The sequence below is a fragment of the Gymnodraco acuticeps genome, unplaced genomic scaffold (genome assembly GCF_902827175.1).
Source record: "Gymnodraco acuticeps unplaced genomic scaffold, fGymAcu1.1, whole genome shotgun sequence".
Classification (NCBI taxonomy): Eukaryota; Metazoa; Chordata; class Actinopteri; order Perciformes; family Bathydraconidae; genus Gymnodraco; species Gymnodraco acuticeps.
This window is the reverse complement of record NW_022990701.1, coordinates 2,406,294-2,427,766: the sequence shown is the minus strand read 5'-3', so window position 1 is coordinate 2,427,766 and position 21,473 is coordinate 2,406,294. Positions and strand designations below refer to the sequence as shown.

Below are 21,473 nucleotides of genomic sequence, written 5' to 3'. Positions count from 1 at the left end.
AAACTCTGTTATTTCTGACATGTCCTCTCTCTTTTCAAGGATTTCTGGACATTCCAGTTCTCTCCATTCAGATCTTATAACACGTTGAAAGATCAAAAGGAAGAACAACAATTTGGAACTGTGTGGTGAGGCGTCCCACCCCCCAGTGCCCCTTCAAGCCACTGGACAAGGACCTCAGATGCCAACCAACTGTAATTTATAAAGTGTTATTTCATTCACATCAGCACCGCAGCCGTCCTTCTAGTGTTTCATACTATAGATCATCAACTATCACAGAAATGTTCCTGCATAGCTAGTTTTTCCTGTAGATAATTCATTTGTTTGTACCTACATTATCACCTTTACCATGGTGACACAAGTGTACATTTTTTTACACTTTCAAAACCTTTGAAAGTTTTATATACTTTTGTTAATGTTTGTTTTATAACACATAAGTAGCTTTTTGTAGGGGTAGCTTTTTCTTTTCTTGGTCAATATTTGTAATGTAGCTTACAGTTTTGACTCGACAAGTTGAAACGACCAAAGAATCATTGATTCGCTTTCTTGTTGAGAGTTAGATAAAAAGATGGCACTCTCGTGTCTTTTAGTTAAATACCAGGATCCAGTAGGAATAGCAATCAATATCACCATCAATGAAACCACTAGCATGATGGAAGAACACATTCATTTTCATGGTGGCTATGTTCTGGACTCGGGGTTGGACTGATCCATTGCCCTGGCAGAGAACGCTGAGGTAGACGAATATGAGATATGAAGGGGGTCATTGGAGTTTGCCCATCCGGTCTACATTGGTTTTACAGACTTTTCTGGTGAAGGCTCGCGAACGTGTCCCTCAACTTGTGTGTTCAGCTGGAATAGAAAGCTGTGTCCATATGTTTGACACAAAGTCAAACCCGTTTCCAGTCCAGCCCTGCGATTTAGATCCTCCCCAAACTTGCTGTAATGAGTGAGTTTCAGAGGATGTGGTGTGTGGAGTTTGCTCCACTGGTCAGAGCAAGGCTAACAGTCATTTAGCTAAGCTAACGTTGTCAATGGTGTAGCTTCAGGGCTAGTATACAGACAGGATACTGATATTGATCTTCTCAACTAACCTTCAGCAAGAAAGCGAAAAAAACGTTTTTGAAGGTGGAAACTGGAAGTTCTTGTTAATTATTTAAAACCTTGAGACATCAGTCCAGAATTAATCATGGTCCATCAGGATGTAAAGAGTTTCTAGCTTTTCAACAGACACGAGTTACAAACCCAGCAAGGTTTCAAGACAGCTAACAAACAAAAATATTGTGTCTCCATTTTTTACCAGACCATTAGAGACCACTAGTTGCTTGTGTTTTTTTTTTTCTTCACCATTCTGGGGTTGGGATAATACAAATCCCAGAAGCCTCTTTGGTGAAAGAGGCCTGTTTGAGGAACAAAGCGTACACACAAATATTATATTACAGCTGGAGTCTGTGGTGAAGGCGCGAAACTGTGAATAAAGACTTCAGTCTTACAACTGTGTGCTGTGTTTTTCTTGCTGCATATACTAATGAAACGTATGTATTATCCACTGTTATATCAACCACTGAGGAAACTTTGATGGTTTTTGTTCTTTCAAAGGTCATTAATCACCCAAACTATCTTTTAAGTGTGCTTTCATGCTATACATAAACTCTGAGCAACAGCTAGGAATGAAAAAGAACACTTGACGATGTGCACACAGCAAATATGCAGATGTGTTAAACCTCGACGCCCCCACAAAAAATCCAACTTAGCGCGTCTGCCAAAACATACAGAACACCAGGGAACGCAGAGAACATTCATGTAACATATGCAGAGCTGAATACGAGCACACAGCAGCTGACAGGCTTCAGGTTGGCAGGGAGCAGTGGGGGGGGTTTGGTGGAGGTGGTGTGACGCTGTTGCATCCTATCAGAAGAGGACTAGACTAATTTAATTTAGGGAAACATCTGGTTTAGACAACATACCGACAAACACGCACTTCATATGTTTACTTTGCTTTCCGGGTGTCTCTTACAGGGGAACTTGTTCTCTTCCCCAACAGATTGATGGTTATAAAAACAAAACATCCTGAATGTACTGAGGGCATGTGTGCATTTGTTAACACATGTGACTTTGTACACAGCATCAGGGCAATACTGTAAACACTTCTTCCGCCCTGTGTCCAAACCAGCCGCTACATGAAGAACAAGTCTCCTTAAAGAAGAAGAAGATGAACCTTTATTAATCCCCCTAGGGGGAAATTCAGTTTTTCACTCTGGCTTGTATTTAGTTTTTTTAATACACACACACAGTATACAAGTAGGTGCACACATGCACATGCAATACACACACAGTTATACACACTATACAGAATACACATGCACCTGGAGAGGGCCCGAGCGAAGAGGCTGCCAGTTTAGCCGGCGCCGGGGAGCAGTTGGGGGTTCGGTGCCTTGCTCAAGAGCACCTCAGCAGGGCCCAGGAGGTGAACTGGCACCTCTCTAGCTACCAGTCCACTCCGTGTTTTTTTGGTCGATCGGGACTAACTGGTGACCCTTCGGTCAAGTCCCTACAGACTGAGCCACTGCCGCCGTTCTTCTGTAGTTTCATATGTCAAAACTCACTGTAGGTTGCAAGTTTGAACTCAAAACCAGTTTGGTCAACAAAGGGATTCCTGGGCCCTGCCATTGTAGCCGTCTTTAACTTATAGTAGACCTTCTTAGGGGTATGGCGGTCCAGGCTCAAGGGCGTATGTCACTCTCAACTCTTTCCAAGACAAGCCGGGGCCCTGCCTGCCAGTAGCTTTGCCGATATCTGTGTTGATAGGTAATAGATTAAGAGCGGTGAATCAGTTTAGAAACAGGAAGTGCTCAAACGTTTGTGTGAGTTTATCAAATTTAGCAGTGATTCCATATCAGCCACAGCTTGTCACAACAAATCTGACTGATAGTGTATTTAACAATATATAATAATTGTCTATAGTGTGTATTGACTTTGACCGTCTAGTCATTGTTGGTGATTTTAACATCCATGTTGACAACCAGACAGAGGGGCTAAAGAACTGTTTTGTGTTCTTGATAACTATGGACTGACTCAGCATGTGACGGAGCCCACGCACAATAAGGGGCACACTCTGGACTTAATTATCTCAAAGGGTCTGAATATCTCTGAGGTTGTGGTGACTGATGTTGCACTCTCTGATCATTCCTGTGTTTTCTTTGAGAGCTCTATTTCTATTCACACATTTTTTCAAAAAGAGGTAACCACAAAGCGATATTTAACTCAAAACACTAGGGAAATGTTTACTCAGAATTTTTCTTCCACACTTGCCCCTGCTAACATCTCAGTAAATGAGCTAGTAGATCATTTTAATTCAAAAATTTAAAATGTTATAGATGCCAACCAGTGTTGGGGAAGTTACTTTTAAAAAGTAGTGTTTGCTCTTTACTTCTTTAAAAAAGTAATCCCTTACTTTACTTACTTTACTTTTTACGTGACTCGTTACTTTTACGTTACTTGTATGTTGCTCGACTTTGGGCAGAACACCATCTCTGTTCCTAAATGTGTAGGCTTACATAAAGTTCTACTATGAAGGACATAACAGATATTTCTTTTGTGCTCTTTATTATAAAAAAAATGCCACAGAGCACTTAACAAAACATTGGGCTATAGGCGTCAACACCACCACTAAACAATAATATCAAACAATATCAATATAAAATCATAATCATTAAGGGTTACAGGCTAGTCCCAAAATAGGTGCAAAGCTAGTGCAAATCATATCAATAGGCTACTAAATAGGCTTGGACTCGAAATATCATCATTTCCCCGGGGATCTTGAGCTAGCATGTTTTCCTTTCAAATGCTTGGTGAGGTTGGCAGTTGAGTTAACGGCAGTGGACACAAGTTTCTGGCCAGGGCACAACGTACACCTTACACTCACATTTCCCCCCTAAGTTTCAACAAGTTCGAAGTAATGGGAATACCTCCATCCCTCGAATGTTAGCGTTGGCTGCGCCTGCTTCTCGCTTGCCATCACTGCTCTTCAGTCTTCATGCCACCACCAGCGGCCAGCCTCTATAGCATTCACACTGCAGGACTTTCCCTGGTACTTTGGTTCTTTAGTTCCGTTAGTACCAATAATGTCGAGTTCACACCGCCGGGATTACTCAGTGCCGGTGTTGTGTCACATTATGCCTCCCCGTCATGAAATGCCCCCCTTGTCACGGGAACGCGCATTTCTAAATGACACGTTTACACCTCTAAATGACATGTTTACACCATAGGTTTACACCTTAAAACGATGTTTAAAACGAAAAGTAAACGTTCAGGGTTTTTATTAATGGTAATTTTCAGACTGTGAGTTGTTTAGTGGTAGCTCATAGTCTTGATTCTTCTGGTTTAACTTTTCGCTCCGTATTTGAGGTGTCGAAATTCGTTCGTCACTTCCTTTTCAGTTTGTTTTTTTAAATGTTTTTTTTATCATTATTGTTACGTCCTGTCTGTATAAACGTGCTTTAAAATGTATTGTTTAATTTTACATAGTTGTCATCTAATAATCTAAATATGTTTACAAATGTTACATAGTCTTTGTCAGCATATATGCTATGCGTACAAAATAAAAGTGTGACATTCATGAAACTTGCTCCATTTATTGGTACCAGTCCTAGAACCATACCCTGAAAAATGCTTGAGGGTGGGATTCATAGAAACCTCTTTTGGTGGGGGGGCGGCATTTTATGACAGGCCTGGCCATCACAATATGCCCCCCCTTGCTATCTTACAAAAATAAAAGTGTCACATTCATGAAACTTGCTCCATTTATTGGTACCAGTCCTAGAACCATACCCTGAAAAATTCTTGAGGGTGGGATTCATAGAAACCTCTTTTTTGGGGGGGGGGGGGGGGGGGGGGGGGGGGGGGGGGGGGCATTTTATGACAGGCCTAGCCATCACAATATGCCCCCCCCTTGCTATCTTACAAAATAAAAGTGTCACATTCATGAAACTTACTCCATTTATTGGTACCAGTCCTAGAACCATACCCTGAAAAATTCTTGAGGGTGGGATTCATAGAAACCTCTTTTGGTGGGTGGGGGGCATTATATGACAGGCCTGGCCATCACAATATGCCCCCCCTTGCTATCTTGCAAAATAAAAGTGTCACATTCATGAAACTTGCTCCATTTATTGGTACCAGTCCTAGAACCATACCCTGAAAAATGCTTGAGGGTGGGATTCATAGAAACCTCTTTTGGTGGGGGGGGGTCATTTTATGACAGGCCTGGCCATCACAATATGCCCCCCCTTGCTATCTTACAAAAATAAAAGTGTGACATTCATGAAACTTGCTCCATTTATTGGTACCAGTCCTAGAACCATACCCAGAAAAATTAACCAGCGCAATGACGGTCAAGCAGCTGTTATTGACAGCTACGCTATGACCGCCATCTGGAAACACAAATTTGGAAGAATCCGGGTATGTACATGATTGGAATGACTTTGCTTTTGTAAATGTTGCAAATGTGCATTTTTCAACAGGAATGTAATACTTTTGCAACTACTCTCAGGTTGATCCAATGGCACACACAGTCATCGTGGGAATTGTGAACGAGAACCATCACTGGATGTTGGTGGTGAGAATAGGAGCATATTTTAAGCTCCAATCTGTATCTATAGTGCTGTATACACCATATATAATTAGTGATTTGCAAGATAACCGGGCCACACATACATGCTGTCACTTATTATTGATCAAATCTAAACAATACCCTACATCGTACCTGCGTAATGTATGGTTCCTGCCTAATGCATGTTGTGTTTCCATGTGAATAATAAAAGGTAATGTACCCCCATGAGAAGAAAACCCTCTTCTTGGATCCACTTGGAGAAGGGAAAGGCAAAACGAAGGTGTGCCTGCAGTCTACAAGGTACATTTGATACAGTGTACTAGTTCCGGTGTTTTATGAGTATTTTGACAATGATGTGCTGCATCTTGACACATGTACTATCTACATACTGTAGAGCCTTTATGAGGATGAAAGGCTGCAAGGTGTCAAGATGGACATGCAGCACCCTCCCCCATAATCGCCAACAAGACAGCACATCCTGTGGTGTCCTGGCCTTAAAAGTGAGTGTGAAATGCATTTAGCCAAACATTACTCTCAAACTCAAATTCAGTAGCAATTAGACTGAATATCTTGACTTGCTTTTATACATCTTGATCAAAGATGTATTGAATTGTGTCAAACTACACATATACAACATGTCATTCTTTAAATCTGTTGGGTCATTTGTCTGTATTCCATTTGAGGGTAAAATCATAGACCATGCAGTCCATATACTAATCAAGGTTCTCTTCAGTTTGCAGAGAACATTTTACTGGGGGAGGTAATTGAGTTTGAAACCTCACAGAAGGCAGTGCACGAGCTGAGGCTGGACATTGCTACTTCTCTCCTCAGAGAATCTGGTTTGTTACCTTTTCTCAACATTGTCAATGACTTCATGTAGTTACTTTTATTAATTGTATCTCATAAGTATGCATCAATAACCTAGTATATTAATAATGTGCCATGCAAATTGTTGTATTGTATCACTGCTTGGACCATTGGTACTGTTGGGTTAATATTGACCAGGGAAATTATCAGGGTTTTAAAAGCAACACAGTGGCTTAAGTATAGATTAGGGTAAATAGTCACTACATACAGTATATTGTGTATCTCAACTCCAAACAGATAACATACAGTATGAAGCATCGCAGGCAGGCATCTTCAACTGCAATTTCATATAGGCTACACACATCACACTCTAACACACCCTTTCAATTCTGCGGTTTATTTAAGATGTGAGATTTCCCCATCTTCCTCCTTTCAATGTGCTCATTGGTGTGTATTACTTTTAACTGATATCCTCAGTTAATTTTTACCTTGAACTTATTATAATCAAAGCTGTAAAGCTAATACATGTGATGAACAACAAAAGAACCATGAGAACCAAACTTAAATTGATGCGTACAGTGCGAAATAAGTTTTTGGATGTTTTGTAATGACATTGTGCAGGTTCCCATTCTAAAGAGGGTAAGGAGAGAGTGAAAGAAGGAGCAGATGGCTCCTCTGTGCTCAGATTTAATCATTTAGAAAATCTATGTGTTTGTGTGTGTTTTGCCTTTTCTTCACACAAAATAATAAAAGACCACAACAAATGTGTCCTTATATAATTGACCTTTTAGTCAAAAATTGGAATGGGTCACCTTGACCCCAAATCTGCAATGTGGTTTATCTGAAGATATTGATTACGTTTTGTCTCAACAGATGATCTAAGCAGGCTTTGCTTTTACTGCGGGATGGAGGAGCAGGATGAAGAACATTGGGTAATTTCCTATTGCACATTACAAATAAAGAAAATTAGCAGAAATATGTTTCCAGACTTTATCAACATAACATTTGCGTTGGTAATTGCTACTATATTTGGCATCTTCAGCATTAACTGATAAAGGATTAATGTTTTGCTTGTTTTTCCATACATTTTTGTTGAAAATGTATTTCTTTCTCATAACACAACATTTATGTTTTTGAAAGATTTCGATTATTGAAGGAATGGTTAGAATGTTAGTGGGAAATACATTAGAGATATTCTATTATCGTAACAAAATCCCATAATGCATACCTTACATAACAAGTATTTATTGTTTTCTCAGATTTGCTGTGACATTTGTCAGCAGTGGTACCACCACCAATGTGTACAAAGGCCGCCAGTTGATCAACCGTACTTGTGCCCTGGATGCACATAATGCCCCGAAGGAACCATCATTAACTGTCCACTGTCATTTCAACCAATGCAACTATTGTTTGGCCTGTCATAAAATGCACCCCACCCCAAAAGAGGTTTCTATGAATCCCACCATCAAGCATTTTTCAGGGTATGGTTCTAGGACTGGTACCAATAAATGGAGCAAGTTTCATGAATGTCACACTTTAATTTTGTAAGATAGCAAGGGGGGGCATATTGTGATGGCCAGGCCTGTCATAAAATGCCGCCCCCCCACCAAAAGAGGTTTCTATGAATCCCACCCTCAAGCATTTTTCAGGGTATGGTTCTAGGACTGGTACCAATAAATGGAGCAAGTTTCATGAATGTGACACTTTTATTTTTGTAAGATAGCAAGGGGGGGCATATTGTGATGGCCAGGCCTGTCATAAAATGCCCCCCCCCACCAAAAGAGGTTTCTATGAATCCCACCCTCAAGCATTTTTCAGGGTATGGTTCTAGGACTGGTACCAATAAATGGAGCAAGTTTCATGAATGTCACACTTTTATTTTGTACGCATAGCATATATGCTGACAAAGACTATGTAACATTTGTAAACATATTTAGATTATTAGATGACAACTATGTAAAATTAAACAATACATTTTAAAGCACGTTTATACAGACAGGACGTAACAATAATGATAAAAAAAACATTTTAAAAAACAAACTGAAAAGGAAGTGACGAACGAATTTCGACACCTCAAATACGGAGCGAAAAGTTAAACCAGAAGAATCAAGACTATGAGCTACCACTAAACAACTCACAGTCTGAAAATTACCATTAATAAAAACCCTGAACGTTTACTTTTCGTTTTAAACATCGTTTTAAGGTGTAAACCTATGGTGTTAACGTGTCATTTAGAGGTGAAACGTGTCATTTAGAAATGCGCGTTCCCGTGACAAGGGGGGCATTTCATGACGGGGAGGCATAATGTGACACAACACCGGGAACTCTTTTGGCCATTTTCAGTCCCTGCTAGAGAGGTGGTACGAACCTGGTGATAAAAGAGTGCCAATTTCTATTCTATTTCTATTGGCTGGGCGAATTGCAAACCACGCCCCGTTAGACTCTGAATTTTTTTTGTTAGGCAGCCATTTTTTTCCTCGCTACAAAATCACATCCACACCTGAGCGAGTAGTTTTTTTGTACTTTAAAGTAGTGATGGGAATTCCAGCTCTTCTTGGTGAGCCGGATCATTTGGCTCGGCTCACCAAGAAGAGCCGGCTCTTTCGGCTCCCAAACGGCTCTTCAGTTTACCACATATTATACCTTTTAATTCAATCAAATGTAGCCCTGTTTTGACTAATGATTTATGTGTGTACACACATATATCACTTAAATTATTCAATACATCCTTTGTACGGAAGTATTCAAAAGTAAAAATGACATGTTTAATATAAATGATTTGCTGTGGCCAAATGTTTTCATTGTATTTACAGACCCGTGTAACTCTCTGTTATATCTCTCACAGGCTCCGTCCTCTACTGGACTCTATGGGTACTACCTTACCCTGCGAGCATTCTCCCACTGAGACTTCTATAGACGTAGCCGGCCTTGGGCGGGCCTACCTGAATGCGCGCGCATCACACCGTATGAAAGGAGGCCTCACCTCCTGACTATCATCCTTTTCTCTTCAGCAGCGGAAGTGATTCCACGAAAGACTGAGAGACGTTTAAAAAGAGTTATCATACCTTCAGGGAGTCGCCACTGCTAGATTCGAGTGTTTGGGGGACCAGGATATGGCCGAGGCGGTGCCATTCACGTTCGCCATTCCTTCCGGGTCTGGCGTCCATGGAAGTCCACCGCCCAGGGCTGTTTTTTCGGAGGGATCTAGATCGGCTTGAATGCACATTATGCAATGGAGGACGGAGATCTCTTTTTCTCCCCCTCTTCTGACAGCCCAGCAGCTGATCTCAAAGCACGCTCCCCTCTCCTGCAGGGGGGCGTGGTCAGCTGCAGCTCACAGAATCAGTCCCTGCCAAAAACAGCGCTGGAAAGAGCAAATAGAGCGAAATGAGGCATGGCTAAAATTCAGGATATTTTTGGTCAATATAGTCTATATTTTTGTATATAAAAAAAGATATTTATATACTTTATATAGGTCGATACAGTAACCCCTTATCTGTTTTGTGTAGCGTGGTTCTACAAGCAAGTCAATGCATTCATTGGGTGGTATCAGAGAGTTACAAGGGTCTGTAAATGCAATGAAAACAATTGGCCACAGCAAATCATTTATATTAAACATGTCATTTTTACTTTTGAATACTTCAGTACAAAGGATGTATTGAATAATTATATAAGTGATATATGTGTACACATATAAATCATTAGTCAAAACAGGGCTACATTTGATTTAATAAAAGGTATAATATGTGGTAAACTGAAGAGCCGTTTGGGAGCCGAAAGAGCCGGCTCTTCTTGGTGAGCCGAGCCAAATGATCCGGCTCACCAAGAAGAGCCGGAATTCCCATCACTAGCACTCACACAAGAGCGCGTGGCGGTGCGTTCAGGGACCTTAGTAAAACACACTACGCCTATAAAGACTCCGATGAATGCTGTTTACCGTAGTGGTGAGAACAGCATTAGGGTGGAGCGCGCGCTCACACAAGAGCGCGCGGCGGTGCGTTCAGGGTCCTCAGTAAATAATCGGCCCTTTCTGTGTCAACCCTCCAGGGGCAAATCTTCCCTTCGCGGGGAGTTTTTGCGGCGGAACGGGTCACAGAGAGTATCACAGCTTCATAGCTGCTGCCCCACACCTGAGGGCTTGTCCATTAACACAATGTTCTGGGGAATGGAAACTCAGCTGTGTGCTTACAAGGTGGAGGGACAGGACGCTGAAACGGGGCCATTCACTCTTTTGCAGCGTCCCACTGTACCACATGTCTATACACTGTACCAATGCATCACATGGACCACTGTCTTGTGGGTGTCCCACACCCACCTTTTTTATGGGCATGCAAGAGGTAAATCTGTCCTCCCAGGAGGAGATGTGTTTCCTCTCAGCAGAGATTCAGGCTCTGGTGCAGAAACAGGCTGTGTCTGTTGCAAGGGCGCCGGAAGCGGGGGGGCCAGGGGGCCACTTTACGGCCCACTTTACGGCCCTGCCCCACATTTTCGCAGCAGCGGATGCCGCGGAACCCTGTACACATCCCGTTTCAATAATTCCCCTCTACTCTAAAGTCGCATCTAAAAAGAACGCCATCTGATCTAGCTGTGTATATTTTGTTATTGTTGATTGTTATATTCAATCTCATTAGCTACAGGCATTTTTGAAGCTTGTAAAGGGAAGAACACAGCTCGCCTCTCACTCGCCACTCTGCTCTTCTACAGCGCCGCTTCCCCTCCCTCCGCTGACATTATGAATGTAAGGCATAGTAATCATAGATAACACCGCAGGGTCCGTTACAGTTTGTTTTCATCTGATTTCAAATAAACAAAGTCTTGGCTTTCAGAATATTAAACTTGTTTCGGCAAATTCAGATGATAAATACAGCTTTGAAGCTTTTAACTGTATAATTACAAGCGGAGAACGGAGTAATTTGACGTCACAGCAAGCATAACAACAGCCGGTGTTTCTCCTGAAAGTTTTCCCCGGGAAACAAAAGCAAAAATACACAAACACACACACGTGGTATACACAGTGCTTGAATTGGAATGAAAAAGGTGCCAGTACTCTAAAATCAGCAACTTTTTCAAGTCAATTTTATATATACAGCCCACAAACAAGAATTTGGCTACTATAATGCTGGTGGGTTTGTCTCTTTACTACTGTATATTTTAGAAAGGTTCACTGTACTTAACATTTTTTATGATAGGCAGCGGATATGGCTAAAGCTCAGTAAGGTCAATATTAACTGAAAATATAGCAATCAAAGTCTAGATCTTCTGCTGAAGACACATGAAGCAGAGACCTTTCAGGTGAGAGCCCCTCTGGTGGTGTTCAACATTAATGACAAGGAAACAAAGCTCTGGTCAGAAGCATTTTTTATAAAAAGCTTTAACAAAATTAAGTATTTCTGTACATTTTGAATGCAATCTAACTTTCCAACTCAGAAAACGAAAAAACGAAAAAGTGCCAAAAGTCTTCTCACATGGCTGAGCTGCTTTGCAATATACTTCACCACTGAAGAATACAAATATGTATAAAGTAAACTATGATGCAATCTAACTTTCCAACTCAGAAAAATGATAAAGAGCATGAACAAAGAACATGTAAAAACAAATGCAAAATTTGCACAATCTAAAATGAGAAACTGTAACTGCAAGTAACAAAGTCTGAGCCATGGTAAAGAGTTACATTGAACACCAAGCTGATCAGATAACTCCCTGGTTGGTCTGAAGTCCTTCTATCTCCAGGATCTGTACAAATCGGCACATTATGCCAAAAGTCTTCTCACTGGGTGAGCTGCTTTGCAATATACTTCACATTGTTAGAAAAGGCTCCAGAAGGCTTTGGGGACATCAGTATCAGGGGCTGGAGCTGGACAGGCTATTTCATCAGCACTTCTCCTTCCCTTTGCCAGCCAGGACCTCACATACTGTTCCGGATTGAACTGTCCTAGTGATGGTCCATTATATTTAATGAAAACCAGGCTGGACAGTCGGCTGACAGAGAGAGCATTCCTTTTTGCAGTAAGGATATCGTTCATGCAGCTGAATGCCCGCTCACACTCACTAGTGGAGACAGCGATGGTTCGGACTGCTTTCAGTAGAGGCTCCATGGCAGCAGGTGTACGGGATGCCCTGGTTTCCTTGTATTCGCGAAAGCCCTGAACAGTCTCTCTTCTGTCCACTTTCAGCACTTCGCACAAACGTAGCACCTCTACGTCCCCATACTGTACGTCTAACTCCTCTTCAGGCCAACTTCCAGGATGGATAACTTTCATGTCCTGGATTAGCTGATTGTCCCGGGCCTCCCGGCCATGTAATGGGATTTCTCTTGTGCTGACATGAGAGGAGGTTGTGGAAGTCATTCTGTGTCTCAGATTCTCTACCATACTGCGGAAAAACTGACCTGCATGAATCTGTACAAGCCTGCCATTCTCACGCAGGGCAACACCCTTGAAGGACTTCTCAGCTAGAGCTGTATGAACTGTAGTCATGTGTGGGCCAGGCATGGTGACCATGGATTCAAAAACTCGTATTTCTCGAGTTAAGAGCCTATCTGCTAGGCAGTGTCATCTCTCTTTTTTGGAGTTGCCGAGAGAGGTCGCTGAGCTCTGTGAGCGTACATCAGTCCCAGATTGCTGACAAACGTTGCAGATGTGAGCACATCATCCAGGCCCTTGTACTTTGCTCTGTCTCTGGAATCCCTGCTCGTGTCGTTTGCAGCATTTGTGAAGTGATCATGAAGCACTCGGTAGTTTTCCCAGACTGCTCTGACGCTCCTTTCACTTGAAGCCACCCAGCGGATGGACAAAACACGCCCTATCACCAGGAGACGCTGTCCGACTGCTTGCGCACACTGCGCTAACTGCCTCTGATTTTTGGGGGAGGCATGGAACAAGGAATAGAGTTTGTCAAAAAAGATCTGGAAATGATTGAGCCCTGAGACCTCCTTGACCACATCCCCAACTGCCAGCTCTAGACGATGATTGGAGCAGTGCCACACAAACAGGCTTGGGAATTTACTACACAACTGGGTAGCAACGCCTGTTCTCTTCCCTAGCATGACTGAAGCCCCATCACATGCAAAAGAAACGAAACACTGACCTAAAAAGTCCTCGTTAAAATCTCTTCCAAGACACTCCATTAACGCCTTTGTGATGTCATCAGCCGTTGTTCCATCCAACTCGATCAGCTCCCAAAAAAACGTTTCGGGCTCAGCATCAGCTAATGCTGAGCGTAGACACACAACAAGCACCGTTTTACCACTAATAGTGGTAGATTCATCGACCAAAACACAGAGTTTTCTTTGGTTTTCTGTAATGTCTTTTGCCATTTTTTTCTTCAGCTCATGAGCTATGTGGTCGATGATTTCGCCACAGGTTTTATTGGAGTGCAAAACCCTGCCCACGTTCAGCCCATTCAGTTTCTGTACATTCAAATCAATTGGCATGTCTGTGAATGGCCGGCTATGTTTGCCAATTTTATATGCCGTTCGAAAAACTCTGATAGTGGTGTCTAATTCAGATTTATGCATAGACTGCACTTGATGTTGAATAGTTTCACGTGAAGCAGATGTAATGATGTCAGCAGCTTTTACATGGGCTTGTGATTCTTTATGTTCTTTGATTTTTTTTCTCAGGCTAGCTTGTTGTTTGCCCTTGTCAACACCGACACTGCACACTCACCCCATTCAGTTGACAGTTTCAGTCCTTGTCCAGTGTGTATTCCCAAATATTTGAGATCTCTGCATATCCGACATCCTAGCTTCTTATCTTTAAGAAGGAGCCATGCATTGGTCTTGCAAAAATATTGCACCTGGTCCGTTGTCCAGCAGTCAGGTGCATCGCTTTGCCCGGTGTTGGTGGTGGCAGTTGAGCCAGCAGCAGCTAACGTTAGAGGCTCTGGAGGAGGCGGCGGAGCTAGTGCTAATGCTAATGCACTAGAACTTGGAGCAGGAGGATCAACCAAAGAAAGCTCCCCATCAGACACAATTTCCAACACAGGCACAGCATTCTCTGTATTTGAAGTTTCTTCCGGCGACAACCGCTGTCTTTTTGCACTTTTATTAATCCACGCTAACATTTTAGAAATGCTCATTTGTGACGTGACTTGCTTTCCTTCTCTCGGGGGCGTGCCTGCTCTGTTCTATCACTCTACATAGCCACCCACTGGGTGGGAGTTGCACTGCATAAACACAACACACGTGCATCTAGGTATGTAAATTGTAAAGCATTAAAACATGGTTTTACTAACAGTTTTCAGTATGTTGTTACTTCGGCATTATTATTATTATTATTTTGAAACGTGTATTACTATTAAATCACGGTCAAATAGGTTAATTTTGACATAGTCGTTTCCACCACAGTATTTACATGGAGAAGATAAGCCCCGCCCCCTCTCCAGCACGTTCTGTTTGAATGACAGGAGTAAACAGCTGACAGCCGCTGTGAAACTCCAGCGGTTAGAGCGATGAGAATGTCCGTTCGGCACCTCATGACGCATCTACTGAGTACCGGGCGGCTGTATATATATATATGGATGTATAATAAGAACGGCGGGAGAGTGTTGAGTACTGGCACGGTGCATGAGTACCGGGAGTACCGCCAGCATGCCGGTACTGAGCAAGAAGTGCCGGTACTCCATGGGTCAGAACCAGAAGTGCCGGTACTGCGTACCGGTGAGTACCGGCCCAATTCCAGCACTGGGTATACACGCACACACTCGCGAGCTCCCCCCAGACCAGTAATCCAAACGAAAATATCTTCCCTCCGTACTACTTTGATCATTTGCTCCGCTAATAATCAATCAGATCGATCCAGAGAAGAGGAAACTTTAAGGCCTTTTTCTCAAAATGATGACTCGGTGACAGTCATTATATAATGTGACATATTTTGCTTAATATAGTACAAAAACAATCCTGATATCATTAGAAAGCTAGGAATCTCCTCTTTCCAACAGTGTATACAACTCAAAATGTGTCTTCGGATCAATGCGACTGATTTCGATGGAGCAGCAGGTCACTTTGCATTAGGTAAAATACAGCAGGCAGACATAACAGGAAGAATATGTACATTTTAATCCAATCAAATAGGACATTGTCACACCATTCAAATGTATCCATGTACATTACAACCAATAACAAAGCTTAGATGTGTTTATTTGTTACGTTGTTTACGTTATGTGTTACGTTGTTCAGTGTGTGTCAGCCGTTAACCTAGATAGATAAACTTGCAAACATGTCAGAAGAACCGGCGCATAAGAAAACAAAATACAGTCAAACTAAGCTGAAATTCAACAACTTGAATGTCACATCCCTGACATCCACAACTCCGGAGCCTGGTCCTTCAACCATAGAACCAGCGCAGCCAGATGAACCCCAGCAGCAGCTCTGCGGCCGCAGAGGCTGTCAAAACCGCCGCCGCCGGCATCGTTGAACCGAAACAGGCTGGTTCCGACTGCATGGAGGTTTGTTGTCGGGACATTGTGACGGGCCAATAAAAGCTTATTTGGGCAAAGAGAAAGGTACTTCAATGCAGAATGGTACAAAAACAGAGAGTGGTTAATTATTTGCAAAACCACTAAACGAGCCTTCTGTGAAATATGCAGATGTGCTGCTGTCAAACGGCTTGTAACTTTCTCCAAATGTGGAGATGACAGCTTTGTAAATACCGAGTTAATAACTGGAACTTTTCACAGAGCTTACTTCAGTCAAACACCAGTCAACATTCAGCTTGTCAAACAAGAGCGTAGCAGGAAAAAAGAAGACTATACTGGTCTGTATAGTTTAATGTACAGGAAAGGAGTGAGCAGAGGGTTGAGTTGTCCATTCTTGTTCTGTTTTCTCTGACTATCTTCCTCCTGAAGACCCTCTCAGACTTTCATTTGCTCGCGCTACTAAAGAGACACGTTACCATGGAAACCAAACAATGGTGTAGCTGTATTGAAGTCCGAGTGGAAACAGTAACATTTGGTGCGTTATGTTAGAATGAAACAAATCAGATTTAGTCAGAAATCGGGAGAAATGCGGGATAAATATGACCCCGGGAGGAAAACGGGAGTCTCCCGCGAAAATCGTGAGGGTTGGCAAGTAGGCTATGTCATATACACACGCACTTTTTGCCCCCCCCCACTTCTGAAATGAATCCGGCGCCGCTGGTCTGTTGTGCACCCTCAGCACAGAGAAAATGATCTTTATTCCATGTACTTCCTGGTTCTCAGGTAGACAGGGGAATTTAGACCTATTCTAGATCTCAGCGGCCTGAATCGCCACATTTCCTGCAGGAAATTCCGCAGGTTAACTATGAAATATACTGGGGCTTGTGCAGCCAGGCGATTGGTTCACCACCATCGACCTGAAAGACGCGTACTTTCATGTAGAAATTGCTCCAGAGCACAGAAAGTATCTGCGTTTTGCCTTCCAGGGAATAGCCTACGAGTACAACAGGCTGCGGTTCGGCTATTCCCTATCCCCACGCACATTCAGCAAATGTGTGGCCACAGCGCTTCAACCGCTGCACGCACACGGCATGAGAGTTTTCTTTTACATAGACGACCTCATAGTCATGGCTGGGTCACGGGAACAGGCAATGTTTTGCACACCACAATTGATCACACACCTGACCAAATTGGGCTTTGCGATCAATTGGAAAAAGAGCACCCCCATACCTCACCAACCCTTCTTCAGGTGGTGCGCAGGCTGCGACAGGGGGCAACAGTGACAGCTTTTACTGTCATGCAGACATTGGGTCTCATGGTGGTCCCGTTAGGGTTACTACATATGCGCCGCCTGCAGAGGTGGTTCTCCAGCCTGCGCTTGGATCCCAAGAGGCACAGGCGGCGGCTGGTGACCATCCCCCCCTCAGTGGAGGGCAACCTCCGGTTTTGGGGGTCTCCGGATCACCTCCGGAGGGGGTCTCCACTGGGACGGGTGACCTCCTACATCACAGTGTTCACGGATGCATCCAGAACAGGATGGGGAGGGACCTGCCTGAAGAGCGCTATAGGTGGGCGCTGGGCTCTAACAGAGTCTCGACACAGCAACCTCCTAGAGCTACGGGCGGTAGTGTTAGTCCTCCAGCATTTCAGGCCCCTAATTCAAGGGAGGCATGTAATGGTCAGGAGCGACAACAGCACCACAGTGGCTTACATCAACAGGCAGGGCGGAGTTCGATCTGCCGCCTTGTTGACCACAGCGGAGGAACTGTGGTTATGGGCTTCAGAGGTGGCGTTATCTCTGAGAGCCCTCCATATCCCGGGACTGGAGAACAGAGGGGCCGACCTCATGTCGAGGAGCGGCCCCCTGCCAGGCGAGTGGGTGCTTCACCCGAGGGTGGTGAAGCAAATCTGGGCCCAGTTCGGGAGAGCGGAAGTGGATCTGTTCGCCAGCCGGCGAAACAGCCACTGTGCCCTGTGGTTCTCCGTGGCTCGTAGCGACGACCCACCCTTGGGGGTGGACGCGTTTGCACACGAGCCATGGCCAAGGAAGCTGCTATACGCCTTTCCACCGCTGCGTCTCATTCTCCCCCTCCTGAGGAGAGTGAGGCGAGAACGTCTGTCAGTCATCCTAGTGGCTCCGGATCGCGTTGGGGCGCCGTGGTACTCAGAGATGACACAGATGAAGGTGGGCCAGCCCTGGGCGGTTCCCCAGTTCTGGGGGGCGATGTCTCAAGAGGCAGGTGCAATCGGGGCGTTACCCACTCTCGGCCGTCCTCTCCAGGTTTGGCTCCTGAGAGGGACAGGCTGAGACAGGGTGGATTGTCTGATAGTGTTATTCAGTCTATCCAGGCAGCTAGAGCTGGATCCACCACAGCCTGTTACAGGCCAAAGTGGCTAGGATTCCAGCGATGGTGTGAGGAGCAGAGAATAGAGCCCCTGAGTTAGGCTCTATTTTATCCTTCTTACAGTTACTGGTGGACAGAGGGCTTGCGCATTCAAGAGTGAAAGTGTATGCAGCAGCCATCTCGTCCTGCCATGAGGGATTTGGCGGCAGGTCAGCCTTTAGTCAACCACTGATGTTGCGGTTTTTACAGGGGGTCAGGAGGCTGCGCCCAGTAGTGCACGCCTCCACCCCACAGTGGGACCTGCCCCTAGTGCTCGAGGCTCTGGCCTCGGGGCCGTTTGAGCCTCTGGAGCTCTCCTCTCTGAAAGCATTGTCGTGGAAAACAGCTTTGCTTCTTGCCTTAAACGTCAGCCAAAAGAGTGTCCGAGTTAACTGCTCTGTCGGTGCACCCGAGCTGTTTACAGATTCGGGGTGACCAGAGCGGCGCGACACTCAGACCGAACCCCTCCTTTGTGCCCAAGAGCCTAAGGAGTGCGTTCAGGTCAAGGGCTATTCAGTTAGGGGGTTTTAGTCTTCCCCCCCATGATGGGACCAGGGAAGCTAAACTGCACCTCCTCTGCCCGGTGCATACGCTAGCATGTTATGTGGAGCGCACGGCTGCCCTTAGACGTACCGAACAGCTGTTCGTGTGCTTCGGGGGCGGGGTGATCGGGAAAGCTCTGTCCAAGAAACGCCTGGCAGGCTGGCTCTGCGAGTGCATTGCACATGCCTACGGACAGGCAGGGAGAGCCTTCCCCACGGGGGTTCGTGCACACTCCACACGGGCTGTGGCTGCGTCAACAGCTTATTCAACGGTGTGAGTGTGGAGGATATATGCACAGCGGCGTCTTGGTCGACGCCAGGCCCCTTCATAAGGTTTTATCTCTTGGACATGTCGGGCTCTTTCTCCTCGTCTGTGCTTGCGGGGGCAACACAGGACTGGTAGGGGGAGGGGGGTTGTGGGTCAGTTGGCATCTGACCCCCTCCCCGGACGTAATGCACCTTCGATGTTCTCGGGCCTTCTGAGGGTCCCGGGAGGGGCGGGGGGGCGCACTGGGCCCTTACAGGGCTGGAGGACTACTCTCCTCCTGTCGAGAGGCAGGAGGGGGGTAGCCCTCCACACTTTAGTCCACACACTCTGCACGGGGTCAGTGTTTGAGTGTGGGACGTGGGCTCTGACGCTCTCCCTGTTATCCTTAGGGATTCAGGGAGGCAGGCGTGTAGTAAGCCCATTCGGGGCCGAGGGGGCTCTCCCCATCCGTCTATGGGCGGGGGGGGGGGGTCCCCCGGCACTGTTTTTTGAGCACACTTTCTGCGAGGTAAGCGCAGCAGGGTGTGCTCTGTCAGCCACAGCCCAGATTTCTCCTCGGTTACAACCGGGTTAAAGGAGAATGTGGGGCAGCAGCTGCTGACCATAAAAGCCGGTCAGGGGCAGTAGGGTGGAATATTGTTGTTGGACGACAGTGCGCGTATACATCGCGGCTCCACCCACTGTACCCATAGAGTCCAGTAGAGGGCGGAGCCTGTGAGAGATATAACGTTGGGTTATGTATGGTAACTCTTGTTATATTAGCACAGGCGGAGCCCTCTACCCAGGGCACTGTCTGTCCTATTCCGCTCGCTGAAGAGAGGTGTAGGATGATAGTCAGGAGGTGAGGCCTCCTTTTATACGGTGTGATGCGCGCGCATTCAGGTAGGCCCGCCCAAGGCCGGCTACGTCTATAGAAGTCTCAGTGGGAGAATGCTCGCAGGGTAAGGTAGTACCCATCGAGTCCAGTAGAGGGCTCCGCCTGTGCTAATATAACAAGGGTTACCATACGTAACCCAACGATACCACCCAATGAATGCACTGACTTGCTTGTCGAACCACGCTACACAAAACAGATAGCAACACCTATAAAAACTATTTTAAAAAAGGGGCTACTATATCGACATTTTAAAATTATATTTAAAGAAAAGGCCCTGACAAAACAGCAGGGCTCTATTTCAGTAACTATTAGCTATAGAAAAAAAGACAGCAACAGCTGACATCAAATCTTTGCTGAGCCTAAGGATAATCATAAATAAATAACATAGTGAAAATAAATATATTGCAATGCTCAAAACAGCAGCATCCAACCGTCTCTAATCCTTGGATATTACATGTCACCTGCATGCATGCACGGAGCAGCTGTAGCGCGGAGATCATCATCATCATTCTGTCTTGTATTACTTAAAGTGGACCTATCATGCTATATTTGAACAATATATTGTAGGGCCATATCTATATAAAGTATATATATGATTCTGTGAGCTGCAGCTGACCACGCCCCCCTGCAGGAGAGGGCAGCGTGCTCTGAGATCAGCTGCTGGGCTGTCAGAAGAGGGGGAGAAAAAGAGATCTCCCTCCTCCGTGTTTTATTCTTATTGAAGTAAGAAGATAAGTAATGGGGCAGAAACCCTCCTTTTTACGCAGCGGTTCAGACATAGACATCAAACGGCGACACATATTCAGTTGCCAGTTACTTTGGCATTAGGGCAGGGATATCTAGATACTTTCCAAAGTTTGACATAATGAATTGTGCTACTTTTAAAGCAAGCAACGATGTTTTCAAATCTGTAATCAAAAAGCTCCTCAAAAACACTCTCGAAGCAGTTCCTGCCGTTGCTACGTTAGTTCAAACCATAGACTGTATATATAAATGGACGTAGGGTCCGTGACGTCACCCATAGGATTCTGCAGAGTTGCCGTGAAGCCCTTAGTAGGCGGAGTCGGCCACTAACGGCTCGACAGTGACGCCAGAGTTCAACTCCCGCCTTCTCCAGCCTGCTCCAAATAAGGGCAAAGAGGCGGAGCCGAGGCGGGACCTGCTGCCACCGAGCTGGAAGTTCCAGAGCTAGCTGAAGCTACCAAGCTAAGCTAACATGCTCCCCATCTGCACGCTGCCGTCGCATTTTACGTTTCTAAGGTAAGCGGACATGAAACTATTCAGCAAAACTATAAATAATAATCTAAGTTATTGAGCTTTTAGCATAATACTTCAGAATCTTAAAACCCCTTAACGTTTGTATGTAATTGTGCTAAATTCAACACTGGAATCAAGCAAATATTAATATGTTTGCATGACATTAGTTATTTATATTTTGATATCACTTAACTATACGTTTAATACATTTAACTCAAGCTAAGGTACATGTGATGGTAGCTAGTTAGTGCTCTTACCTGTGAGGCCTCCTCCAAACAGCCTAATAACCAGACTGTATCATTAAAACTAAGTA

General features: G+C 44.7%; 1 protein-coding gene across 9 annotated transcripts in view; it reads left to right on the top strand.

The window, feature by feature from the left end:
• prom1b (prominin 1 b) overlaps nt 1-1,489 on the top strand; it is a 32,295-nt gene extending 30,806 nt beyond the window's left edge. For all 9 annotated transcript variants that reach the window (XM_034231432.1, XM_034231431.1, XM_034231434.1 and 6 more), the window contains one exon: nt 40-1,489. The gene's annotated coding sequence lies outside the window, so the exon portion shown is untranslated. The remainder of the gene's footprint in view (nt 1-39) is intronic.
• The last annotated feature ends 19,984 nt before the right edge of the window (nt 1,490-21,473 follow it).